Below are 13,645 nucleotides of genomic sequence, written 5' to 3' on the forward strand. Positions count from 1 at the left end.
TGGACAGTTATACAGTGATACCAAGACATAAGTATATTGCTAAACCGGGGTCAGCTATCTATAAACCGGAGTTTAACAATGAGACAGTGCCCTAGTAATTAAAGGCTTTGGCGGTTCAACAAGGGGACTAATGGTATATACGGGGTTGTCATTGTTTTCTAAAAAGTTAAACCGCCTAGTCTAACATTGAAGAGTCAAGACTGCAGATGTGTAAGTGAAGGAAAACGGGTTTCACAAGTGGATGTTGCAATTTTGGATCTGAGGCATATCAGAAAAGGGAAATATATTCAAAGCCTAAGAAGCAGTACCGAATCAATGGGTGAGGGTTCAGAAGAGATCTTCTGTTTTGAGATGCATAAATGGAAACAGAGGCTAAAGGCTATCATTATGAAGAACAGACATTCAGGATTTTTTCAAGAATCATCGTATGAACAAAGAACGCTGATGAACACCGAAGAACGTCGAAGCCCTAGAATAGATCTATGGCGGAAGAAGCATAGAACTTACCAGCGCTGATGAGGAAGCGGAAAGGCACCACACATTTCTTAGATTTCGATCGTATTTTTTCTAACATTCCGTGTCTTGTGCAGTGACACACATTGCACACTCATCCTCTTAAGCCTGAAATATTCCATGGCCACGTATTTCGACTCGGACCGTCAGTCGTAGAAAGACTACACAAATATCAAGAAAGTTCTTGATGATGTTCTCCCCGACTACGCCAAATCTGGAGGCACCTTGACCGGGCCAGTTCGTAGGTACGGCAAGCACGTGTTCGCCCACAATACAATGTTCTGCTGCGTCAAGCAGCCGCCTGGCGGTCAGAAGGATGCCTACTACGCCCTCCATCACATGCGGGCGATCGTACGGGACCATAATCACCTTCTGCTACCAAATAATCTCAAAGATTGGGCCGCGAGCTTGTCGGCAATCCAGGACACGGACATCAGACAAGAATTCTTTCGCATCCAGTCGGAGTTTGCGGAAATCATCCATCAAGATGTCCTTCGTACCTTGGGGCAGTTCAACCTCAGATATCAACCGTCCAACAGTGAGATAGACACAACGCTACAAATGCAGGCTCACAACGCCCGCGATTTCATGACCATCACGAGAGACGGCAACTTCATCCATGCTCCGGTCCCTTGAGTCGAGTCGAAAGTAGTGATGCTATGTGTAGTTCTGAAACATCGATTGGCTCATGTTGTAATTAAACTTTAATGAACTTGTATGTCTCTTTGGTTTGGACAGTCGTTCAACTTATATGTAATCGATGCTATTTATTAGTAGGACCATGAATCGTGCTATTAATGTGTTGCTTTTCTCTTCCGATCATTTTGTTGCATACTTTTATATTGCTTATGTATTGTCTGTGAATTGTGACTAACGTTTTGTTTGGCTAGTGCATAGAGATGTCATCGTATGTCGTGTACAAGGGTAATGTTCCCGGAGTCTACGATGACTGGGAGGAGTGTCGGAGACAGGTTCACCATTTCAGCAGTAACAGTTACAAAGGGTACACCACTAGGGCAGAGGCGGAAGTTAGATACGCGCTCTATCTAGCGGGAGAGAGGAGGGAGCGTTGGAGGAACCGGATGAAGACCAGTTTCATCACAATGATGCTCATCGTGATCATGACCGCAACTCTCTTCTATGTGATGGTAGTTTAGATGATCGATATCGACTTGTAATGTGAAGACAAACTCGCTACTCGCGGTTTCGAGACTTGTAATGTTCTAACTTTTTTCGGTATTTTAAATTTAGAGACTAATATGATGAATTGTATTTGGAGACTAATCTTCTATTGTATTCGATAAATCTGCTGTTTATATGTTGTGCTCTCTATATTATGTGCAGTAATATGTTTTGTAACCTGTGCAAATATCAGAAAAGAAAAAAAATCCCTAATATTCATACTAGTGGCGCACCACTCAGCAAACTAATGGCTCATTGCAAAAAGGACTCTAATGGCGCATCATCCACTAGTGCGCCATTAGTATGCCAAAGCACATGGGTAAATATGGCCCCCTGGGAGGCATACTAATGGCGCACCGTGGGGTATACTACTGGCGCACTGTATGGTGCGCCATTAGTATACCAGATACTAATGGCGCACCAGTGGTGCACCATTAGTAAAAAATTATAATGGTGTGGTGCTAGTGGCGCACCTGTAGTGCGCCATTAGTAGGCAAAATAGGTGCGCCACTAGTAGGCATTTTCCTAGTAGTGCCTCAGTTTGTCTAGTAGGCCTCTCCCACCATCTTCGAGAAGCAACTCCATCACCCATCCAACACTCTACCCCTATCCCTCCCTCTCCCTCCCTCTCTCTCTCTCTCTCTCTCTCCTCTCTCTCTCTCTGTGTCTCATCATATTTCCCGTCCTTCAGTTATGTATGGATGTCGACCGATCTCCCTCAAGACATAGCCTGGTCTCTCCTTCTCAACACATATACGAGTCGTTCTACCTCTATAGTTAGGCCTCTGGCTACCCCTCCCCCCACCCCCTCCCCCCCACACACACCGATACATCGAGCGCTCTAGTCATGTCTCCCTGCCACACACAAACTTGACATGTGCCCTCTAACGTTCCGGTAGGCCAGACGCCCTATATCTTTCACTTGCACACACACACACACAATTTCGATGGCTCTCTTCATCGATCTCGCACCCACCCACTTGATCCTCTCTTCGACTATATCGATAGCTATGACCCCTCCCTCTCTTCTCGTGGATTGCCCGATCCTCTATGTATGATATGGATAGGCCTCCATTTCACACACATTGCATGCAAAAATTTGTTTGAGATGTCATCGACACATATTCCCACAAATAATTCACGAAATCAACCCCCCACCCCACCCCCACCCCAAAACAAAAAACACTCACGAACACGGTTTGTATCTCTCACACACACCCACATAGGTGGGGGACGTGCACGAAGAGAAGAGGTGCATGCACGGCGGACGTACTCCCGTCTCTTTCGCAACCACACCCGCGCGGGTACACGGTGGAGCTCATTTCTGTACGAAAAAGGCAGCCACGTGGTAATTTGGCACGTGTACTGGTTCTCCACTTGGTGGAGGGAGGATCATCTACCATGGGTCAACAAACAAATTGCAACTTGATGTGTTATGTTAAAAAAGAGGCAAACCATGTGGGGCCTACCTTAGAGGCAAGGCTCTATACACTGGAGTACTTTTGATGTGTCCCGTCAACTCGCAGAATGAGGAGAAGCTTTCTTAGTACGCCGTCTCCCCTGCCCACGGGCGCGGTGGCTCGCAGGATGAGGTGAAGCTTGCTCCGCCTTATATCGTATCGTTTGGAATATATATGTCCTTTAGTAGATTTTAATATTAAGTACTAGTACATACTCCAAACACTAATGTATATAGACGTATTTTAGAGTGTAGATTCACTCATTTTGCTCCGTATGTAGCACTCTCCCTCGCCCCTCGACCCTCGCCCACATGGTGGACGTGCAGCAATTCATTCGGTCTCATATAGCCAGAACGTTATATACTGCACTACCATTATTGCTCGACTTCCCGAAGAGGTGAAGAGCCAATCGCAAGGTTAATATTTTGGAGATGCCAAGCGCAAGGTTATAGGAGAACGAGTAGTAGGTGCCACATCATTTATAAATAAAGTTTTTTTTCTTCAGTGGCACGTACACAATATGATAGGTTCATATGGAGAGAAAAGGAAACCGCTCCACTATATACATATTCAGGACGGGCCATCCTACACGGTTGCTTGCTGGGGTTGCTCTCTTCACACTCTCTCGCACAAAATGACTATGGCCACATCTCTAACATCCCGGAAGATCACGTCTGCTTGGGGAAGGGGTGGATGCTTAGTGTAGATGCGGTGGCTGTCGCCGATGGCGAAAACCCACTGTCGGCACGTCCCGATCAGGGGTCCCCGCCGTTCTCTCTCACAAAGCTGGTGAGGTTGCCTTCGTCCCTTGCTCACTGCCGCGACGTGGGCAGTTGCCGCCTGCCGCAGCCCTCCTCAAGGTTGAGCTACGTCCCTCAGGTACAACTCCCTTTACAGCTGGCTTGCACCACTGCTCCAGCTGCCCACATCACTCCCTGTGGATATTTCTCTACTTCTTTGCCCCGCACATACCTCTACTGGCTTCTACGTACTGTATTTGTGATGAGTTTATGTCTCATCAACTAGTCCCAGTAATCTTATTCTAATCACGCTTCTTCAATTTCTTTGCCACAGGGATGCTCATCTCGATTTTTGTGAAACTGCACAAAATGATGCGATGGTCAAAAGGTTGTAAACTTCTTTTATTAGGAAGCTCGAACATTGCCAGCAAATTGAAGCCTGGTCAGGGTTCACAGTTCAAGGGCTAGGGACTGCATGGATCGTTTTTTTCTTTAGCTGCCTCTGTTCCAAAATAAGTGTCAACTTTAGTAGTAGTACAACTTTGTACTAAAGTTTGCACAAAGTTGAGACACTTATTTTGGAATGGAGGGAGTACATATTTGCTATGATCTGTCAATCATTGAGATGCAATAGCATGCATGTTAGTCTCCTTTGTATTTGATGAAATGTTGCAACGGGAAACCTTGGACGCAAGATACATGTAACAGAAGCTGGAAGCTTCATAGCATTGTACAAATTTATCTCGCTGATAAATTATAGTACGTACTATACTAGTACTTCCTCCGTTCCTAAATATAAGTCTTTGTAGAGATTTCACCATGAACCACATGCGGATATATATAGATGATTTTAAGTGTAGATTCATTCATTCTGTTCTGTATGTAGTGGAATCTCTACAAAGACTTATCTACTAGTAATAGCTAGCCCCCACTACTAGGAATTCTCTATCCTCTCCTTGAGCCACATCATCAAAATTGATGTAGCCGTTAGATGAAGTAAGTCCATAATAGCCGTCTGATCTAGACGTTGAGAGGCTCTGCACTAAGCCACATGCAAGCATGCAGAAATACCGTGGCACATGCATGTGAGTGGGTTTTAAATCACATCAACATGTCTGCATGCAAGCATGCACCGGTAGCATGCATGTAAGTGAGCTTTTAAGTCCCATTAACATGTCAAAAAGAAAAATATAATCCCATTATGCAGTAGGAGTTGGCTGATCTTTTTTCCTTACATGGGATGATCTAAATGATGATGGGAGTTTATTTAGTTTGGCTACCACATTTTTCATGCAGTTATAGAGTTTTTTTCAGTTCTAGAAATCGATAATTTTGCGCAGAGAGATATACCGCTGTTCCGCGGCAACGCGCGGGGACTCATCTAGTAATATTTAGGAACGGAGGGAGTACTATGTAAAGAGTTAGGTGTCGCACGGTGATAGTGTGAGGTGGGCCATGTAATCACTGAGCCTGCGTGTTTTCACTGCTCTTGCACACCTCCGCTGTAAGAATGGAGAAAATTGTAATCTAGTAGTAGTACCTCCTTTCGCCGAAAGAGTGGGACATCCAGTAGTCCTACCACCTCAGGAATAAAGACCAATGAGCCGTCAAATCACATAGACCCAGCAGTAAATTGGACGGACGAAGCAACCACCACTCTTGCGCTAGTGAGAGGTCGCATCCGCTCTGCCTGGGCATGAATGCGGCACCAATTCTTTGGAGCGGCGTTGACCGTTTCGGGTGGGAAGCGCGCTGGCGATGGAGGGGCTTTGGGTGGGCCAGGCTGGTCAGGAGCGGGCGTGGCAGCTGTTCGCATGTCCCTACTGGACACTCCCGGAAACAAGAGGATGCACCAACTCTCGCGGCTAAAATCGTACACTACACAACATCTCTCTGTAGGAGTAGGTCGATTTGTCGCTCTCTCTAACACACACAAGCTGTTAAACACACACACACACACACACGCACACACCTTGGTCCCGTTGCACCTTCTAACGTGACTTATTACACCTAGACGGAGGGAGTAGTAAGTATACGAGATACGGTGGCACACTGACTTAAGTCGAATACAAGTGCCCAAAATTTGTGTGCATGTTATAATAAGGATTCACTTAAAATAGTACGTGAGCAAACAGAGGGATCAATTGGATAGTGTTCCCGAGTAGTAGCGAGATGCGTGAGGTAAGATACACTGCTGGCGCTTTTAATTTTTCTTATTAATTTGTTTGTTTCACCCTCTGACTGGTGGGACCCAACGTACTATGTGGAGAGAGGTAAGGTGACTAAGGCTGCATTATTTCTACACCACTGTGGATAGTCTTACCACTAAAGCCACATGACACGATTATGATTGAAATCCCAATGACTCCACACACACAAAAAAACACGGCATGCTTGTCACACGAATGCAGGAATGTATAAAAGGTTATTTCCCTCTTGATGAACATAACGAGAGGGTTGCGTAGCTGGTTAGCCTGTTCACTCATCAAACTTGAGGTCTCGGGTTTGATAACTACACTTGAGCATAATTTGTGCCAGGAGGATTCTTTGACTGGTCAAAATGTTTTCAAAGGTTTGCACGCTTCACACACTCTCTCCAGTATATATATACAAGCTAGAGCCTCAGCACTTGTAGTTGCTCTCTTCACACTGTCTTGCCCTCTCCAGCTGGAGCCTCAGCGCTTGTAGTTGCTCTCTTCACACTGTCTCGCCCTCTCCCGCTGGAGCCTCAGCGCTTGTAGTTGCTCTCTTCACACTCTCTCGCCCTCTCCCGCTGGAGCCTCAGCGCTTGTAGTTGCTCTCTTCACACTCTCTTGCCCTATCCAGATCTAAACAAGACTTCGTTGGCCTCTCTCTCCCCTCACTGCTACTCAAAGAGCCGGCAGGATCCGTCCGCCGGGAAGGGAAGGAGGCTTAACAATGTCGCCATCGGCGAGGGACTACCGGCGCAGCTGTTCACTTTCCACCCAGCGGCGGCGCGGGAGGGCCTCCAATCCCTTCTTCTTCGCCGCCGTCCCGTCACCCACCGAAACACGCCCCAAGAACCTTAAGGTATAATTTACTTACTCCACATGCATTGCTCTAGCTGCATGTATACCATGAATCTAGGACATGGTTCAAAGAGGAAAGGAGTGGGGGAAAGTAGTGGGAAAAGTTGTATATAGCATGAATCTAGGACGTGGTTCAAAGAGGAAATGAAGGGGGAAAGTTGTATAGTATGAATCTAGGACGTGGTTCAAAGAGGAAAGGAATGGGGGAAAGTAGTGGGGAAAGTTGTATCGCATAAATCTAGGACGTGGTTCAAAGAGGAAATGAAGGGGCGAAAGTACTAGTTCAAAAAGGAAAGGAAGGGACAAGGCCATAGAGTTTGAGCAGGACTAGATTTGCTGCGCTCACATAGGGAAAGGTGTCTAAAGATAACAAAATTGGGACCAACACAAATATGCTATTTGGTAGTTTGTTCTTTGTTGCAACAGACTGTGCATGACCACAGTACATCGATAGATGCACATGGTGCTGGTGCGTCCACTGTCCCGTGCAACTCATTAGCTGTTGTTAATCTAAGGCCCTGTTTGGTTAAAAACTCCCTAGTCCCTACCTGCTTGGTTCCAGGGACTAAACATGGAATAGAGGTTATTAAATGACATGCTAAAAGACCATGTTACCCCTAGTAATGAACTAATAGAGACAAGGTGCGATGCGTGGCAGGGGCAACTGTTGGAAAAAGTCCCAAAAAGACTCCCTCGGGGTCTTCTTTCTTTAGTCCCAAATGCCCACTTTTAGTCCCTAAAAGTCCCTCCTGTTTGGTTTAGATGGGACTGACACGGAGTTTTTTTAGTCCCTACACCAAAATGTCCCTGTAAACAAACACCCTCTAATAATGCCGCTGGAAAATTGATGCAATGCCACAGTTAAAAGCAAATTACATGTTTAACGAATTTTATTGTTAATATAATCTCTATGTTAATATTAAGCAATGCCACTGTTTGAGAAATGCTACTGTCTTGCTTTCTTTCCCATTTAGATAAGGTAGATGCTTCTTTTTGTTGGCTTCCGTGTCATCCACCGTTATTGACCACTAATTGTTTCCTTTGCACCTCTCTGTAAACAGGGTTATCTACTTCACCTCGTTGTCATTGTGACCTTTTGTTGCACTGCACAAAACACTTTTGTTTTAAGAGTGTTTTGTGCAGTTCAACCAAAATGTCACACCGACAACGTTGCTTGATTGCTTGATCTTAGTGGAACTGCACAAGAGGAGATCTTACTTCCTATCCGTTAAGGCGAATTTGGTTCAGATCTTCTTCTTGTGAGTTGTTTGAATTCCGCATCATGAGAGGTCAGTACTAGCCTTCTTTCACATGATTCTGCAGTGTGCTTTCATATGTTGTGCTACTTGTATGATAATATTGCTTGATTTTAGTGAACTACACAAATGGAGACAAGACTTCCAATCTGTATGTGCACCGTAATATCCCATTGACGTAAGATAAGGATATTTCACAACTGTTGGCCTGTATTTTGCCACTTTCATCAGAAAATTAAGTTTAATACTATCTTTGTGCTCCCTAATTGACATGCCAAATCTTACATTGAACTTATCTGTTATTGAACCAAGTGATGAAGGGGAAGAACAAGCGGAAGAAAAACAAAAATCAACTCCCGGTGTTGTAATGAAGCACTAGAACTGTGATGACACAAGTAATGATATAGTTTTGCAACTTAATTTATTGCTATGGCTGGAACGAGCAATTGTTTTGCCACTGATTTGATGCCACTCATAATGTAATATGTAATTATCTCTACTTGTGCAAACAGGGATCTTCTTTGAAGATACCATATATTTTAGTGGAACTGCACAAGAAGATGTTGGAAACATTAAACTAATCGAGTGTATATAGTAAACATGGCCACCACCATAGATAGCAACAGATGGTTCCGAAGAAGTGCTTCATCTATATGCTCTACACAATAAGCCTCCTAACAAAGGTTGGTACTCGCCCACTGATTTCATCCATATGATTGAGCTTTGTCATCTCTATTGGTGTTGTGCTACTGTTTAGATACTCGCATGAAAAGTGGTATTGTTCTTGAGAAGTGCTTCATATGTGTTCTTTTAAATATTTCCTTTCCTTTTTTTCGAGCAAACGGAGATGCTAGCATTTAGTAGTCCTCTTGTCTTTGCACAACAGGATCATCTTCCTCTGAAGAAGAATATGGAGTACGTGAAGTGACTAGTTCCAATTATGCCAGGATGAAGAAGCCCTGTCTATCTTCTCATCTGAAGGAGCAGTTGAAGGATGGTTACATTACTCCCCACAAGACCAAACTAAATTCAGCTCAGAAGGACTAAAAAATCTCCATTTTTTTGCTGTGATTCGCGAGTACAATGTTGTTCTAGTATTCTTTCTGGTGAGTTGCATTTTTCTAAAAGTGTGAGCTACATGGACCATGTATGCGCCTGTTGAAACTGTCAATTCATAGTACAGTTTGCTTTATACTAATCACTTTTTTGTATTTGTGCAAACAGGGGTGCTCAGCTTGATTTCAATGGGAACTGCACAAAATGTTCACGAATACATCGAATCATTCATTTCCACCACAAGAAAGGAGGTGCCAATAAGTTCAAGGCGTTGCAACATATAAGGGTGAAATCATCCAAGCTACGCGCGAATTTGGTTGATTTTGGTGCAACTGCACAAAAAGAACAGCTGGTTTATTTATCACGAGGTGCCATGTCAATGTCCGAACTGATGGCAAACCCTGCCCATTCCACAATCGTAGGCATTTGATATTTTGGAATGGGACAACCTTTTCAAATTTGCTCATTGGTTTTAGCAAGACATGCGTTTGATATTTTTGAATGGGACGCCCTTTGCTGTTAGCAGCGTCGATCATTTTTTTCTTTATTCTTTAGTTGTGAAGTAAATATTGCCTCTGACATGTGAGTCGCTGAGATGCATAATCATCGATTGTTTTGAATGTTCTCTATGAATTGCCAGGCCTGTGTGTTTGATTGCAATGTACAGAAACACTAAAAAGATGCTCAAACTCTTTGTACTCCTTCTGTTCCTTTTTACTTTGCACATTGTGAAAGTGCATACTTTTTTTGTATAAGATTGGTCAAAGTAGAGATACTTTGACTGCAGACAAAACTTGTATGCAGACTAGAAAGGACCGGAGGGAGTACATGTGAAACTGCTGCAAACGAGGTGATCACCCTGGGAATAATGCTAGTATGTATTGTTTTGCATGTTCATCCAATGCCAGTGATACAGGAATTCGAACTAATCGAAATAAATTCATTCATACACGGTCAGATTTCATATAAACATGCCGGATTTCATTACATTTCATACATTCTTCAACTAAAAAGGGGTGCGCTGGAGGTATAATTAATTAACCGAAGCTACCCACCTGTGTCCCGCTGAGCCGAACAGAAGCTTCAGTGACTTAACTACAGGTGCAGTTGCATAACTGACACGTGGACTGTCGGGCCCACGTGTCAGTCAGCCAACTGCACCAGCAGTTAAGTAGAAGCAGCGTTCTTCTCCAGCGCAGCTCTCCAACTCCACGTCGCCGCCAAGAAGCTAACCGGCCGTCAATGGTCAACCCGCCTAGCTTGGCTTCAACCGGAGGGTAGCAGCGGTGCCCTTACATGGACCCGAGCTGCGGTGACCTACCGTATTCTTCTCTTCCTCATTTTCTGTGTGGCGCGGCCTCGTTGGCAGCGGGGCGGGGCCTCGACAGAGCCAGCGATGTCCTCTGTCTCGTTGCCAGCGGGCGGAGCCTCAGTGGAGCGGTGGAAATCCTCCCCCATGTTGCCCACAGGGTGGGGCCTAGGCTGAGTCGGCGATGTCCTCTGCCTCGTTGTTGCGGGGCGGGGCCTCGGCGGAGCCGGCGGTGTCCTCTGCCTCGTTGTTGGCGCCGCAGGGCCTTGTCGACGCCAGCGGAGCGGGGACTCGTCGGAGCCGGCATTGCCCTATGCGTCGTCCTCGGTCTCGCCAAACAGCGCCTCGCACGCTTCATCACCCTCTTTGCTAGCCTCTTTGTAGGCGGCCGCAACCTCCACTACCCGCATGCGGTACCGCCAGCGCTCAAGGCGGCCCTTGCGGGCGGAGCGGTACGAGTCGAGCAGCGCCTCCTGCTCCGCCCGCTCCGTGGAGATCTGCTCCTCCGCCTGCAGGTGCTACTGGAGGAGATGGTGATTGTAGGCGGCATCGGCCTGCGCCTCCCAGAACTGCTCCTCACGCATCTGCCTCACCCTGTCCATATATTGGGCACGGGCCTCGCCGATGGTCATGGTGTAATGCACCGGTGAGGATGGCGCGGAGGAGGGGGTTGGCGCCGGATCGTCGACTACCATGTTCTCCATTGGGACGTCATCGTCCTCCGGCTGCCTGCCGGCCAGCCGGTCGGCAGCAATGGCTGCCATCTCCTTGTGGTTCGTCGTCCGCCCGTCCCGAAGAGTGCTAGAGTGCGAGGAAGCCATGGTGGGCAGTAGTGGTGTGGACAGGAGAAAGGGAACGGATGCGGATGACTGCAGCTATGGCCGGCGTAGCAGTTTATATAGCAATGGTGGGCGAGCGAAGGGACAGACGTGTGGCGCCGGAGTAGCCGTGTAACGCCCCGGATTTGATGCGCCAGGTGTCTGCCAGTTATTCGTCGTCATTGCCATGTCATTTTCTTGCGTGTTGCATTTTTCCATGTCATCATGTGCATCTCATTTTGCATACGTGTTCGTCTCATGCATCCGAGCATTTTCCCCGTTGTCGGTGTACTAGAGTAGGGGTACCCTAGTATCCCGAATTTGTGCACGGGCAGTCGCAGCATCCCGCGGCAAGGCTTGCCGGGTGACTGCCAAGGTCCTCCGTGGTTCCCCTGGAGCCATTCAAGGAGACAAGACCCCGGCAAGAGGAGCTTGCCGGGAAGGCCAACCAAGGCATATCAAAGCCAAGGAGACAAGACCCCGGCAAGAGGAGCTTGCCGGGAAGGCCAACCAAGGCATCTCAAGGAACTTGCCGCGACGCGCCCCGCGTCCCGGCAAGGCCCGGTGAGCGACAAGCTCCCGGACGCGACAAGACAACGACCGCGGCAAGGCGCTTGCCACGAAAAGCCACCACTCTGTGCCCGCGCTCCAGCACATCCACCAACGTGTCGCCTGGGACCCTTCCAGGCATGCGTGGCGGGCGGCTGTGCAGCCAGCGGTGAGCGGTGGCAAGCGGCGCTGACAAGATTGCCATCGTGGCGAGCGGTGGCGTCCCTGACGGTCCCTTTTACACTGTTTAGGCGACGCAGACGGGCATTTAAGGCCCTTGTCCCCTGCCGTCAGGGTTAGGTATGATACACTGTAGCAGGTAGCTGTACCTACTGCAGCACCTTTCTATTTTTACCCTTTGTCTCCGTTGCCACCTGTCGGTGACCCCTTGAGCATATAAAAGGAGGCCCATGCGCAACGTAGAGGGGGGTTCGGAGAAACAGAACACTCACGCTCGGTCTCGTTAGCTGCTGGTGTGTACTGTAGCACTCCGCGCTCCCGAGCAAGAACTCAATACAAACCACAAAGCAGGAGTAGGGTTTTACGCATCCGTGCGGCCCGAACCTGGGTAACTGCTCGTGTCTTTCGCCTTGATCTCCTCTTTGCATGACCTCCGCCCCCGCCGAACCGAAAGGGACTCAGCCCGCCGGTCCCGTAGGTGTTCGTGGATTAGTCCCCCGACATCTTTGGTGCGCCAGGTAGGGGGCGTCGAGGTTGTGTGAACCAGATCCGGCGTTCACGCGAGCTAAATCTTCATCATCTTCATCGACATGCCGCCGAAGAAGAAGGCTTCGGAGGCGGCTGCTCCGTCCACCCCGCTACCACCGGAGCAAACGGCTGATGGGGCGGACGCCGGCGGAAGAACGGGCGTCGACGAAGGAGCTCACGGTGCTGCCAGGTCCAAGGACAAGGCCGCGCTGCACATCGGCGGCGTAGCCGGCTCCCACATCGACCGGGCGCACTCCAAGACCTCGGCGTCCGTACATGCACCGCGCCCACCTCAGGAGGCGCGGGACCGGCAGCGTCATGGTACTCACGGTACCATGTGTTTGCTGGACCAAGATCGAGCTGGTGGGTCTCGGAGTGCTCCAGACCAGCATGCACACCAACATGCTGGCACGAGCGAGGCGCGGTCGCCTGGACGGGATACTGCTCCTTCTAACATAGTTAGAAGTCCGAGCATCCCCCGCCCCCCGCCCCGTTCCCCCCCCCCCCCCGCCACTGCAGCAGAAGCTTTGGCGCGAGCTCAACTGCTCCTGGACTACCCTCCGACGGCAGACAAGATCGACGACTAGAGGGCCACCATTCAGAATCTCATCGGCTTCGCCAACGGCGACACTCAGCGGCAGCCGAGCACGTCGCAGCCGCGGCAAGTCAGCCAGGCACGAGCCGGTGGCGACAAGACCGGTGGGGGTGCAACCACTGTGCACTCTCCGCCCCGAAGGCCAAGATCGCCGACTCACCGGATCCACCTCGACAGCGACTCCACCGCGTCATCAGATCCACGAGCTCGTCGCGATCACGCCAAGTTCTTCACGAACGACAGCAAGAAGACGCTCGTACTCGCATCGAGCGCCGAAGAGAAGCGCGACGTCAATCAGACCAGCGCGCTGGGCCCTCTATTGACATGCATGCGCCAGGGGAACCAGGGACTTGCCGTACGCGGTAGGTTGCCCTGCGTTTACTCGTGAGCTGCGGCAAGTCCAGTGGCC

Source organism: Triticum urartu, chromosome 4 (assembly GCF_003073215.2).
Source record: "Triticum urartu cultivar G1812 chromosome 4, Tu2.1, whole genome shotgun sequence".
In the NCBI taxonomy this organism is placed as follows: Eukaryota; Viridiplantae; Streptophyta; class Magnoliopsida; order Poales; family Poaceae; genus Triticum; species Triticum urartu.